This window comes from Furipterus horrens, unplaced genomic scaffold (genome assembly GCF_987537825.1).
Source record: "Furipterus horrens unplaced genomic scaffold, mFurHor1.1.pri manual_scaffold_9, whole genome shotgun sequence".
Taxonomy (NCBI): Eukaryota; Metazoa; Chordata; class Mammalia; order Chiroptera; family Furipteridae; genus Furipterus; species Furipterus horrens.
Window position 1 is genome coordinate 67,252,469 of NW_028327179.1, and position 13,765 is coordinate 67,266,233.

The window sequence follows — 13,765 nt, forward strand, 5'->3', positions numbered from 1 at the left end:
CTACTTTGCTTTCTCTCTTTTTCTTTTTCTTTTTTTCTTGTTATTGTTGTGTGTGTGTTTCTTTTTTTTTCCTACCAGGAAACAAAAAAAGAGAAGTTTAGTATCCCGGCTTATTTTATACTTCATGTATAATAATGGACATTTAAAATAGCCCTTTTGCTTCCAAACCCCCCTCTTGGAAAACCACTAACACCGTGGTACTTAAAGTTCCAAGAGGATTCACAGACAAAATTCATTCAACTGTATTTCGTAGAAGAAACTCAGGTTAAAAATGGAAGTTTCCAAAAGATTAATGGTATTAATTTTAGGTAAGAGTAGGATGAAGGAATGACTAAGAAGACCCAATGGTGAATGTTGACATGCATGACCCTCTTCCACTGTTCATGAACTTGAACAAGGGCACAACTCAGCTGTACTTTAGCTATCAGCTGGAACACTAAGTCTATATAATGGTTTGTCTCATAGAGGAGAGAACAGCAGTATAAGATAGACTTTGTTGCTATAGCAAGCTCAGATTGTGTCAGTTAGTTTTGATCATCAACCACAGAGTGTTGTTTACAATCTCTTTTTTGGAGGAAAAAATATATAACTAATTTATTTAATAAACCTCAGATTAATAAAACAAGTTTTCACAAATCAAAATTATGGGGGAAGAATTAAGGAATCAAATTGCTAAAAAATTTTGGAACTCATGTAGGAGTACTTTCTCATATAAATAATGTGATAATTACAAATGTTGTTTTTGTTAATTAAAGCAAGCCAGTAGGACTTCCACTTGGCAATACTTAGCTTTAGTGTACAAGTTGCTATATATACTTCAAATTAATGAAACTGAATCACCTTTAAAGTGTTATTTTTTCATTATCTTCTGTTATTATTTGCACTAATTTTTTTCAATTATTTTAATGCAGAGAAATTTATTTTATATACATATTTATCAATTTAAAAATTTATTTTAGTAGTATTTGAAGATTAAAGACTAAATAAAGTTAGGGTAATTAACTCTTTAAGCACTTGCACACACACACACACACACACACATTTCTATGCTGTCTAATTGATATCACAAGACGAAAAAGCTCTTACAAACTTACAACTTCTTTTGGGGTCTCCATTTCTACCAGGTTTACTATGGCATTAGATGATGTATAGATATTACCTTACATGCATCTACATTCAATTTTCTATATTCAGAAGGATTCTAAGTTTCATCTCTTCATTCTACTATGGTCAGTTTTGTCTGTTATGGATAAAGGGAGAGGTTGAAAGAATATTAATAAGCCTGCCACATGTTTTTATTCCTTTTCTAAATTCCATTCTGGTTTCTTTTTTCTGAGTATGCTGTTTCCTAACCATGTTTTTATATATGCTATTTGCCATTAATAGTTCTTTGAGACACCTTAAAATCAGGAAACTTTTTCTCTTTGCTAGTTTTATTCCCAAATTTTAAAAACTAGCAAAAGAGTTCATACCATTCCTATTAGTACCTACAACAGTATATAGCACTTAATACATGCTCAGTAAATATTTGATTAGTTAATAAATTAATATATTGACAAGAAAATAAATATAGTTATTTGCTTATTTATCCTAAGGAGAGAGAAACAATTCATACTAAGGAAAGATGAACAATCTACCAGATAAACAAGATTGGTTACCCATATACTGCTGTATGGACTTTGGCAAGTTTAAAATATGTTGTCCTAAGTTTTCTGTCTTTATTTTTATGTTCAACTAATTCTTGCACCTCTAAATTTACTTCATATTTTACATAAAATTGAAGTCTTAAATAATCATGGTACTATCATATTAATTATATATGCACATAATTATTTAAACTAAGATAAAACATGGCAGAGAAATAAGAAAGATATCATACATTAGTTATACAAAAAGTTAATCTTGGAACGATCATCAATTATCAAATTTTATTAATCACTTTTATTTCACCTCTTTGAACAGTTATTTGAGATTTATTTTCACTTGAAATATACTAATCATCAAAGTATGTTTTCCCATTTTTAAAAAGATTTTATTTATTTATTTTTAGAGAGCAGTGAAGGGAGGGAGGAAGAGAGGGTGTGGTTGCCTCTTGCTTACCCCCAACTGGGGACTTAGCCTGCAATCCAGGTATGGTCCCTGACTGGGAATTCAACCATTGACCCTTCGATTCCCAGGCTGGCATTCAATCCACTGAGCCACATCAGTCAGGGTGCTTTCCCATTTTTTAAATTGTTATACTTGCATAGAGACAGATTACTTGAAGATGTTTAAATATTAGTATTAAAGATTACACAAAATATTATATTTTTTGCAACCTAATTTAAATATTTATAATATTGTTTCAAATAGTGTATGGATTCAAAGTCCTCAGGACTCCAGAACTGGTCAGATTACACTGATGAGATAATAAGTGATTAACACTCACTAAGAATTCACCAATGAATAAACGGATCAAGGAATGAATTAGAAATTCCTGTAAGTTAAATTCATTGTGAGCTGCTGTGTGTGTGTCTGCATTGCAGTACATAGCTGTGTAAGATAGCATCCTTATGTTTTTTCTGTTTGAGGCATTTACACTGCGAAAAAAATTGCTATTTAATGATAAAAACATATTTTATGATGTTATTTTTAACCATCTCTAATGATTACCTATCTCTGAAAATAAATAATATTGAAGATATTTAGAATCCAAACCAACACTATCAGCTGGTTTCTTGGAAAGTCGTCGTCGGCAGCCGTCCGTCTCAAGAGACGATGGTGTAGCTTCTCAAGAGTCTATCTGCACCGCCGAGAATGGTTGTGCAGTCCGACTCGGGAGTGACACGGTATCTGTCTCCTCCCGTGTTGAATCGACATCTTGCGATGACGCTGAAGCTACAGAGCCTGGGCAGGGTGATATGGAGGGTCTGCTGTTGCCCATGCAGCAGACCCCCCCCTCTCTTCGCAGCTGAAGGGTCCAAGGGAAAGACGGAGTCAATACAGCTTGGCTTCAGGTGCGCCGCAGGAGTTGCCGGTGTTGACTACAACGTCAAACCGCCTTAGGGACTCCGGCTCCGGATTTTCTGTCGGGGTTTACTCCCTTAGCCTTTCCCCTGAAGAGGTATGCCGCAAGGCAGCGGAGGTTTTTTGGAGTCAGAGTTTTCCTTCTCTGTCTTGGAAAGTAAGTCTTATGAAGTGAGATTCTTTTTTTTTTTTTTAATTTATTTTTTTATTATTATTTTTTAAAATGTGTTTTATTGATTGTAATGTTACAGTTGTCCCAATTTCCCTTCCCTCTGCTCCCCTCCACCCGGTGGCCCCCCTCCCTCCAGTTGTCCCCCCCTTTTAGACCATGTCCATTAGTTGTGCATATAGTTCTTCTCAACCTCTCTCTGTCTATTCCATTCCCTCCTACCATGATCCTTAATTCCTATATCATCTCCCTCCCTCTCCCCGTTCCCCCTCCCTGCTGACCTCCCCCCAATATGCTCCCCATACCTATAGTTCTTTTTCCACTCTCGTTGCCTGTTTAGTTTGCCTTTGTTTCAATTCCCTAGCTTCTGTTGTTTCTTGTGATGCAGTTTTCATTTTAGTGTTCATAGTTTTGATCTTCCTTTTTCTAAACCAGTCCCTTTAACATCTCATATAACAGTGGTTTGGATCTAATGAACTCTTTCAGTTTTGTTTTGTCCTGGAAACACTTTCTCTGCCCTTCTATTCTGAATGACAATTTTGCTGGATAGAGTATTTGTGGTTGTAGGTTTTTGCTTTTCATTACTTCGAATATTTCTTGCCAGTCCCTTCTTGCCTGCAGGGTCTCCCTTGAGAAGTCAGCTGAGAGTCTAATTGGGACCCCTTTGTACATGATTCTTTTCTTCTCTCTTGCTGCTTTTAAGATTCTCTCTTTATCTTTAACTTTTGACATTTTGATTATAATGTGTCTTGGAGTGGTTCTCCCTGGGTCCAGTATTTTTGGAACTCTCTGTGCTTCCTGGACCTGTAAGTCTATTTCCTTCCCCAAGTTTGGGAAGTTCTGCTTTATTATATTTTCACTTATTTTTCAATTTCTAGTTCATCTTCTTCGCCTTCTGGCAAACCAATGATTCTTATGTTGGGCCTTTTATAGCTGTCCCAGAAGTTTCTGATCCTCTCATCCTTGCTTCCCATTTTTTCTCTCTGCACTGGTTGACTGTTTGTTCCTTCTTTGTGTTCTGGTTTGTTGATATGAACTCTGGATTTTTTTTCCTCACCATCTGTCTCGTATGTGGTTTTGTTCCTTTCAGTATGAGTGTTTTTCGATTCTTTCTCATCTTTTTCCAGATCTTTTGTTAATTCTGTAAGCCACCTGATAACAATGGCCCTGAACTGAGCCTCTGACAGGTTTCTTATTTGTTCATCTGTCAGATTCCTCATCTGTTGCCTGGTGAGCTGCGCCACCAGGATTTCTATAGTTGTTTGCTTCATTTTGACAGATGCGTTTTGTTTTCTTGGGCCGGCTGTAGGGGGCAGTGCCTGTGTACTCGTCACAACCCCGCAACCCGGCGCCCTTCCGCAACCTTTTTCGCTGCGCTGTGGTGCTTTGTCATCACAACCCAGCGACCGGCGCCTATCCGCAACCTATTTCACAGCCCTATGGCGCTTTCTGTGGGGGCGGGGGTCCAAGATGGATTCACACAGTTATTCCACTAGGAGACTGGGATCCGTCCTCCCGCCCTCTGGGCCTCACTGTTCAAGGCGATGTGGTGGCTGCTTTCCCCAGCGTTGGGGTTGCAAGCTGCCGGGGGTTCGACTGCAGCCGGGATTGTTCTCCCTTCTGCTGGGATTCTTCTCCCTGCCGCTGTCCCTGATGTGACCGCAAACAGCACCGCCCCCTTTTGCTCTTCCTACCTGCTCAAAGGGCGCCGCTGGTTTATAACTTCATACGTTGGGCTTCCATGTAGTTTTATTTTCTGGAATTTCTAGTTATCTTTTGTTTTGAAGTAGTTGTATTCCTCTCTAGTTGTAGAGGGAGACTGAGCGTGTCCGTCTAAGCCTCCATCTTGGCCGGAAGTTCTGAAGTGAGATTCTTACCATCCCCCAATCCCCCCACCAAAAAAAAAAAAAAAAAAAGAAACTAAAGATAAACTTTTACATCAATAACTAAGGAGCCACTTAATTAATTAGGCAAAAGAGAAAAAGCTGTTAAAACTGCAAGCTGTTTTCTTTCTTTCCAGAAATCTAAAATTTTATTAATTTAGAATTTACCTTTAAAACTCTCCTAGCAAGTAAAAATGGAGCTACTCTGAGAAATATTTTGATGATGATGATACATTTATTCATAACTGTGATGTTTTCCAGGATATAGCTTTACCATTGTGTACATAGACTGATAATACTTATTTTGACCAAAAATTAAAGTTGAACTGGATCTCAGAACTGTAAATGTATTTCTAATCTCAAAGATAATGCTCTCCTGTTCATTTTCTATATTTACCAGTTAGGAATTATGTTCAGATACAAATAGAGAGGTGTTAAAACTGAGACATAAACAAATTAGGAAATTCATTTTTCACGTAAAACCATAAAGCCAAATGTTACCATTTGTTATCTCTGATTTGTTGGCTGAAATGATGCCACAGCTGAAGTTTTGCTAATACTCTTGATCTGTTCCTTATAATCACATGATATCAAGGACTGTAAGTTTTAGTATATGTAGGGAGAAGGTAAAGACCAAAGGACAAAAGAATGCCTATATAAAGACAGCAAAGTTTTTATTGAAGTCCAGTACAGGCTTCTGTTAATGTGTCATCCATTAGAACTGCATCTCATAGCTACCCTTAACTTTATAGGAGACAGAGAAATATAGTTTTCACCAGGATACATTTTCTTTCCTAATAAAATCATGTTTCTGTTAGTAAGGAATAAGGAAACAATATATATTGAATACACAACTTTGCCTCAGAAATGGATATAATTTATTTCATCTAAGTGCAAAGGTTAATATTTAGTATTCATTCAACAGAATAGTAAATGCTTTCTATATTCCAGAAACTATAATAAACACTAAACTGTTAGGCATTTTTAAAAACAGGACATATTACTCACCCCTGAGCTCTCACACAAATTTTATTAAATAATTAAAGTATTTTTTTAAATATGAGAGATAATGAATGGGCTATGGAATAACAAGACATAACCTATTTTTGCTTAGGAAGGTCAGAAAACTTTGCAGAGAAAGGGAAATTCAAGCTTAGTCATGAAAGAAGAGTAAGGGTTTGACAAATATTGAAATGGAGGGAAGGGCAAGAAGGAAAAAAGCTTTTCCTGATAGATGAAATATCCAGTCCAAAAGTGTAGTCATTCATTCATTTAGCAAATATTTGTTAGAACTATTCAGGTACAGTAAGCTAAGAACTGGGAATACATGGATTAATAAAACTAATGTGATTCTTATCTATCTTCATAGAACTCATACTCTAGTCATACCAGAGCACCTGGTTTTAGTGCTTTGGATTAGTGGTCACACAGGATACTGGGACAGAAGGAAAGCGCCACAGAAGTCAAGTAATATCCTTAGAGACAGCAGTTAGGGAGAAAAGGAGGAGTTATAAGAAGAGCTCACCCTCACTTTTAACTTGTTAGTTCTGTTATACGAGTTAAGCCTTAAGAAGAAAAAATGGGTATTCAGATAGTAGGTGATTCCAACAGGTCATCAGGAGATAAGACTGATATGTTTGTGGTGATGAGGAAATGAGTCCAGAAACACTTAGGAAGCAGCATTTACAAGGCTTGAGGATGGATTTCATAGGGTGTGGAGGGGCACAAAAAAAGGGATAAATCTAACATCTCTAAAATTTGTGCATGTGTGTGTGTAGGCTAGGGGTCTGCCTTTCATCTTAATCAAAATTAGGTGAGTAAGAATAAGATTTGAGGAGAGGATGAGTTAATTTTTGGATGTATTTCAGTTCGTGGTACCTTTGGAACATCCAAGTGGAGACTTTTTTCCAACAGAAATACAGAGATAGGGAGTTGAAAGACTTTAATATTATATAATAAGTTAAGTTATATCATTTGGAGTATAGATATTTAATCATTTATTTTTTGGATGAATATTTATTAAGCACCACTATATGTCAGGTACTATTTTTAGCATGGGAGATGTGTGTACACATGGACACACACACACACACACACACACACACACACTAGTCTCTGCCTTCCTGGAGTTTACATTCTAGTTAGGGACAATGCCAAAAAACAAACAGATTATTATGTAATTATAAACACTATGATGAAAAATAAAGTTGGAGGCTAATGGGATAGAGTCATAGAGGGATGCTCTTTTAGATAGATTCATCAGAAAGACCTCTGATGAGAGCCTTGTATATATGAGGATTCTAAGCGGAAGGACCGATATGTGCAATGGCTTTGAGATAGAGGTGTGTTTTCTATGCTTGAGGTTTAGCAAGGAGATAAGTATGGGTAAAAAGAATAGTGGAATGAAATTCAATCTGATAGATAATAATTGATAATTCATGTACAGATTTTATTCTAAGTAACAAAATTTCTTGAAGGTCTTAGAAAAAATTAACATGATACATTTCATGTTTTAAAAGGAATTTTGGCTGCTGTGTACAAAGTAAATGCAAGTGAAAAGGAGAAAACAGGGAAACTGATATGGGGTATTGTTAAGAGACTAGAAAAGAAATGATGGGAACTTGGAGTAGGCTGGTTGTAGCAGAATTGGTATGAAGATTCACAAAGTCTTAATGCATTCCAAAGATTTTGCTCATTAATTGATTTGAGGGATGTGAGAGATAAAGAGCAGTCAATGATGATTGGAACATTTAGGGTTTGTTCACGAATTAGTTGAAAATGAGTAACAGTTATTTGACTTGTTTGGCTTTGATTTTGTTTTGATTTATTTTGTTTTTACAATATTTTGGGGGGCTTGTTAATAAGCAATTCAGTTGATGAATTCTTAAATTTCATATGTTTATTTGAGCAGCAAAAGGCATGATCAAAGCAAATGGACATACATTTTGAGTTCATGGGAGGCATGGGAATTGGGAATACTATTATATGAGTTGTCAGCATATAGATGGTACTTATGATTATTAGTCTGAGTAAGAGCAGCTAATGAATGAGAGAAGAGAGAGATGGGAGTAAAATGGAAGGGGAAAAAAGATGTCCAAAGGACCCCAGGCCCTTGAAATAATGAGTTTTGGAGCAGCAGGAGCCATGCATTGAAGGCTAAGAAGCAGCCACCAGTGTACAGAGTGATAAGAAAAAGGCAGGTTGAGAACTGAGAAATACTGACATTTACAAGATGAGCTGAGGAGGAGTAGCTCACAGTTCATTTTTGTCCTGTCTTAAACTTTCACATTGGAAGTATTTAGATGAGACTTCCTGAATGAGATGAACCGAAATTTTCAGCTTAATGTAAATAAACTGCCCTAGTTATTGGTAGAGACATAGAGTTTTCATTTCCATCATTGATTTGTTATTCTGCTTTTATAGCTAAATTCCTGAAGGCCGATGTCTGTTTCATCTAATTAATCTCTCTATGGCTACGCCAATTATTCAGTGTTTAAGACTTGATAAAGAAAGCAAAGGAAATTAATTGGAAGTAGGTGGCAAATGAAAATTGGATAAGAAGATATGAAAGAAGATGCAGTTACAACTTAAATTTTGCCTCTTTGAAAGGGCTCATTTTGCATATTTATAACTTACAAATTTTTCTTCAAGTTAATACTTTTTATAAACAAATGTATAATCTTTTGACCCAAATGAATATAAATATAGAATACATACTGATATTTCTCTATGTCTCTTGATACAAAATGGTTGTATGCTGGTACAATGAAAAAAAAATCAGAGGAAGAATTATGCATTGGAAGAGTTTTGCATCAATGGGTATGTGGGGGGGGGTTGGATTTCATGGAGAACCAAAGACTAGCCAAATCTATAGAAGATCATTTATCAGAAAACTTTCCTTAGAACATGCATTGGAATGCAGTAGAGGCAAAGTTAAATTTCAGGGGCTGATTGCTAAACAGTTACTACAAAATAAAACGTAGTTACTAATGGTACATTAAAGTCATAATTCACTAGTAAATTTCACTGTAGTGTTTCCAAGCAAGTATTGCTTATATTATTTTTCTCATGAAAGCAAACATAGCCTTTTTCTATAAAACTGTGGTTATGTGTAATTGCTAAAATTTATTGTGCATAATCATTGACTTTGCATATGTTGTATTTTTACTAATTATTGTTATAATAATTTTCAGTAATATGACATAAAATAGTACTTTCTCTCCCCACAATGATACCTTTAAAAAACAACAAAATAAAAATGGTAAAGTTGTAGAATAAATAAGTTTAAATCTTTATCACTTTATCAGCTGGACATTGTTATAACTTGAGAGTTTGATTTTGTTTGAGTATAATATGGGTTTTCTTTCATTTTTCAATATTATTGGTCATTAGCTTTATACTTATAGAAACTATGTTCTTTGTGCCTTTTCATAGGCTTTTCAAATTTATGTTATTTAAATACCTTTTCTGTGAACATAAAGGCATAGACCTTGATATGAGAAAAGTGTGTTTATGAAAGCTTTCATCGACTAAGAGGCACTAATAGGCTATCTCCTACTTATTAATAGGTTTTGTTGCACATAGCCATTCTGAACCCAATATTTAGTAACTAATTCCTGTTTCCATAGAAACAATGCTGTGTATGATCCTACACCAACTTTCAAATGTTTATTTAACCATAATATAACTAAAATAATACTAATGGAGTCTCTAAATTCTTTTGCCTGAGTCCAGATTTCTGAGTCCAGATTTAGACCTGATAATAAAGGAAGTAAGATGGAAGTGGCTTCATACAATAATTCCCATGGAAACACACAGAGAAGTTTCTTGAAGGATGAATGAAGAAAGCAGGTCAAGGCTTGATAGAGTTCTCTAGGGAAGGTGGAATGGATTATTTATGGGGTCTTGTGAAAGGAAGTCATCTGCTGAGAACTAAATGCAGGGTAGAATAAATTATTTTAAAGTTTTAATTTTACTTTTATATGTACACCTTTAAAATTAGTGCTATAGTAAGAAAAATACAGTCATATCTCAGTAGTTGTCAGCTTCAGAACTCATTGAACCTTATATTCATCGCATTTCACAAGAAAATAATGTTTCAGCACTCAGCACTTGCTCGCCACTCAGTGCCCCTCTCTAACAATGAAACAGAGGTCAATACATCAATCTCACGGTAGTTTGCAAACAGTCCAGTCCTTGTTGGTTTTGACACTTGTGATTAGTTCCAGAACACAGTAATGAGTACCAAGGTAACACTGTAAAAAAAAAAAATTGGAAATCTTGGCATCAAATTAATACTATTAACAAACTTTGTGACCTTGATAAGTTACTTAACATCTCTAGGCCTACTTTGCATGGTAAAATTTGAGGGAACTTAATGAAATATTGGGTTGGCCAAAATGTTTGTTTGGGACTTCTGGCCAATATGGAGGTGTAAATAGACATGTTGCATCTCCCTCACAGCTAAGAAGGAATTTACAACCACTTCAAAACTAAAAAAGCCCAGAAGATCCCGAAAATAAAACTACATAAAAGTTCAAAAAACAAAGAAATAAACAAGAAATATTCAGCCAGAAAAGTAGGAGGGGCAGAGCTGGCATGGAGAGAACAAGGTGCGGGGCTGTGGCAGTGACTGTGGGGGTGGTACTTGGCTGCAGCAGCTGGCAGTGTGGCTAGTGGTACAGTGGCTGGTGGCAGTGGCAGCAGGACAGGGACTGTATCTTCAGTAAAAAGTGCAGTCATACATTTTAAACCTGGGAAAAGATCCTAGCTCCAACCAGACTAATCCTAGTCCCAGACCAGACAATGCAGCCCATGGTTCCAGCTCCAGGGAAAATAGAGCCACATTTCTCCTGACTGAAAATCAGTGGGGATTGTGGTGGAGGAAGAAACTGGCTGTCTCTCAGCAGAGTCCACTTGTTTAGTACAGGAAGGGGGAGAAGTGCCTGGAAAAGGGACAAGTGAGGGGCAAACATCAGTGTCCCCTCTCAGATCCCTCCCCTACATACACCACCACAACATGGTGAAATGGTTCACCAGCCTAACTAATACCTAAGGCTCCACCCCTTACAACATAACAGATGATGACAGTTCTATCTAAGTCACGGAGGCAAACACAGAAAGCTGTCAGGATGAGGAGAGAGAGAATTATGGCCCTAAGGGGTGGGGAAAGATGAAGGTTTCAGTGGGATAACTGAGCCACAAAGAAATAGCCAACCTAACATGAAGAGATGGCCAACTTAACAAACAGGTGCACAGTTTAAAGCACTGGTTATAAAGATGTTCACAGACTTGACTTCCGGCCAAGATGGAGGCTTAGACGGACACGCTAAGTCTCCCTCTACAACTAGAGAGGAATACAACTACTTCAAAACAAAGGATAACTAGAAATTCCAGAAAATAAAACTACACGGAAGCCCAACATATGAAGTTATAAACCAGCGGTGCCATTCGGGCAGGTAAGAGTTAAAGAGGGCAAAGCTGTTTGCGGAGCGGCGGGGGGCGAAAAATCCCGGCGGCAGTCAAACCCCTGGCAGTGCGCGACCCCAGCGCTGGGGAGAGCGGCCACCACATCGCCTTGAACAGTGAGGCCCAGGGGGGCGGGAGGACGGATCCCGGTCTCCTAGCTGAATAACTGTGTGAATCCATTTTGGACCCCCGCCCCCAAAGAAAGAAAGCACCACAGGGCTGCGAAATAGGTCGCAGACAGGCGCCGGTCGCTGACTTGTGACGCCAAACGGCGCCGATCGCTGGGTCATTACGAGTACACAGGCACTGCCCCCGACAGCCGGCCCAAGAAAACAAAACGCATCTGTCAAAATGTGGCAGACAACTATAGAAATCCCGGTGACACAGCTCACCAGGCAGCAGATAGAGAACCTGACAGATGAACAGATAAGAAACTTGTCAGAGGCTCAGTTCTGGGCCATTGTTATCAGGTGGCTTACAGAATTCACAAAAGAGCAGGAAAAAGATAAGAAAGAAGCGAAAAACTTTCATAACGAAAGGAACAAAACCGCATATGAGACAGATGGTGAGGAAAAAAAATCCAGAGTTCATTTCAACAAACTGGAATATGGAGAAGGAAAAAGCAGTCAACCAATGCAGAGAGAGGAAATGGGAAGCAACAATGAGAGGATCAGAAACCTCTGGGACAGCTATAAAAGGCCCAACATAAGAATCATTGGTTTGCCAGAGAGTGAGGAAGATGAACTAGAACTTGAAAAATTGAGTGAAAATATAATAAAGGAGAACTTCCTAGACTTGGGGAAGGGAATAGACCTGCAGGTCCAGGAAGCAAGGAGAGTTCCCAAGAGACTGGACCCAGGGAGAACCACTCCAAGACACATTATAATCAAAATGTCAAAAATTAAAGATAAAGAGAGAATCTTAAAAGCAGCAAGAGAGAAGAAAAGAATTATGTACAAAGGGGTCCCAATTAGACTATCAGCAGACTTCTCAAGGGAAACCCTACAGGCAAGAAGGGACTGGCAAGAAATATTCAAAGTAATGAAAATCCAAAACCTACAACCACGAATACTCTATCCAGCGAAATTGTCATTCAGAATAGAAGGACAGAGAAAGTGTTTCCAGGACAAAATAAAACTGAAAGAGTTCATTAGATCCAAACCACTGTTATATGAGATGTTAAAGGGACTGGTTTAAAAAACAGAAGCTAAGGAGATGAAACAAAGGCAAACTAAATAGGCAACGAGAGTGGAAAAGGAACCGTGGGTACGGGAAGCATATTGGGGGGAGGTCAACAGGGAGGGGGAATGGGGAAAGGGAGGGAGATGATATAGGAATTGGGGATCAAGGTAGGAGGGAATGGAATAGACGGAGAGAGGTTGGGAGGAACTGTATGCACAACTAATGGACATAATCTAAAAGGTGGGGACAACTGGAGGGAGGGGGGCCACCGGGTGGAGGGGAGCAGAGGGAAGGGAAATTGGCACAAATGTAATATTTTAATCAACAAAACACATTAAATCTGAAAAAAAAAAAAGATGTTCACAGACTTGACAGAAAAGATTAAGCATGACGGAGAAGAGATGAAATGAAGGAAAATCCACATGAAACTAGGGATGAAGGAAAGGAAACCAGGGTTCAAATCAACAAATTGGAACATAAAGAAGAAATAAACAGTCAACCAGTACAGATGAAGGAAAGAAGGATTTTAAAAATGAGGAGAGTCTTAGAAACCTCTGAGATAGCTTTAAACATGCAACATCTGAATCATAGAGGTGCTAGAAGGAGAAGAGGAAGGGCAAAAAATTGAAAAATTATGTGAAAAAATAATGAATAAAAACTTCCCTAATTTGGGCAAGGAAGTGGACATATAGGTCAGGAAGCACAGAGAGTCCCAAACAAGCTAGACCCAAAGAGGACCACACCAAGACATATCCTAATTAAAATGCCAAAGGTTAAGGATAAAGAGAGAACCTTAAAAGCAGCAAGAGAAAAGCAGAGAGTTACCTACAAAGGGGTACCAATAACACTCAGCTGATATCTCAAAAGGAACTTTGCAGGCAAGAAGGGACTGGCAGGAAATGTTCAAAATGATGAGAGCCAATGACCTACAACCAACATTACTATATCCAGCAAAGCTATCATTTAGAAATTGAAGGGCAGATAAGGTGCTTCCCAGATAAGGTGAAGCTAAAGGAGTACATCATCACCAAGCCATTATTATATGAAATGTTAAAGG

General features: G+C 37.6%; 1 protein-coding gene and 1 non-coding gene across 2 annotated transcripts in view; one reads left to right on the plus strand and one right to left on the minus strand.

Annotated features, from left to right (window-relative positions):
• Nucleotides 1-13,765, plus strand: part of FOXP2 (forkhead box P2) — a 370,651-nt gene that overhangs the window by 114,934 nt on the left and 241,952 nt on the right. The gene's annotated exons all lie outside the window — the stretch shown is intronic.
• On the minus strand, nt 436-557 carry LOC150001880 (small nucleolar RNA SNORA28). Its single transcript, XR_016513228.1, has one exon. It is a non-coding gene; the product is annotated as a small nucleolar RNA SNORA28 (small nucleolar RNA).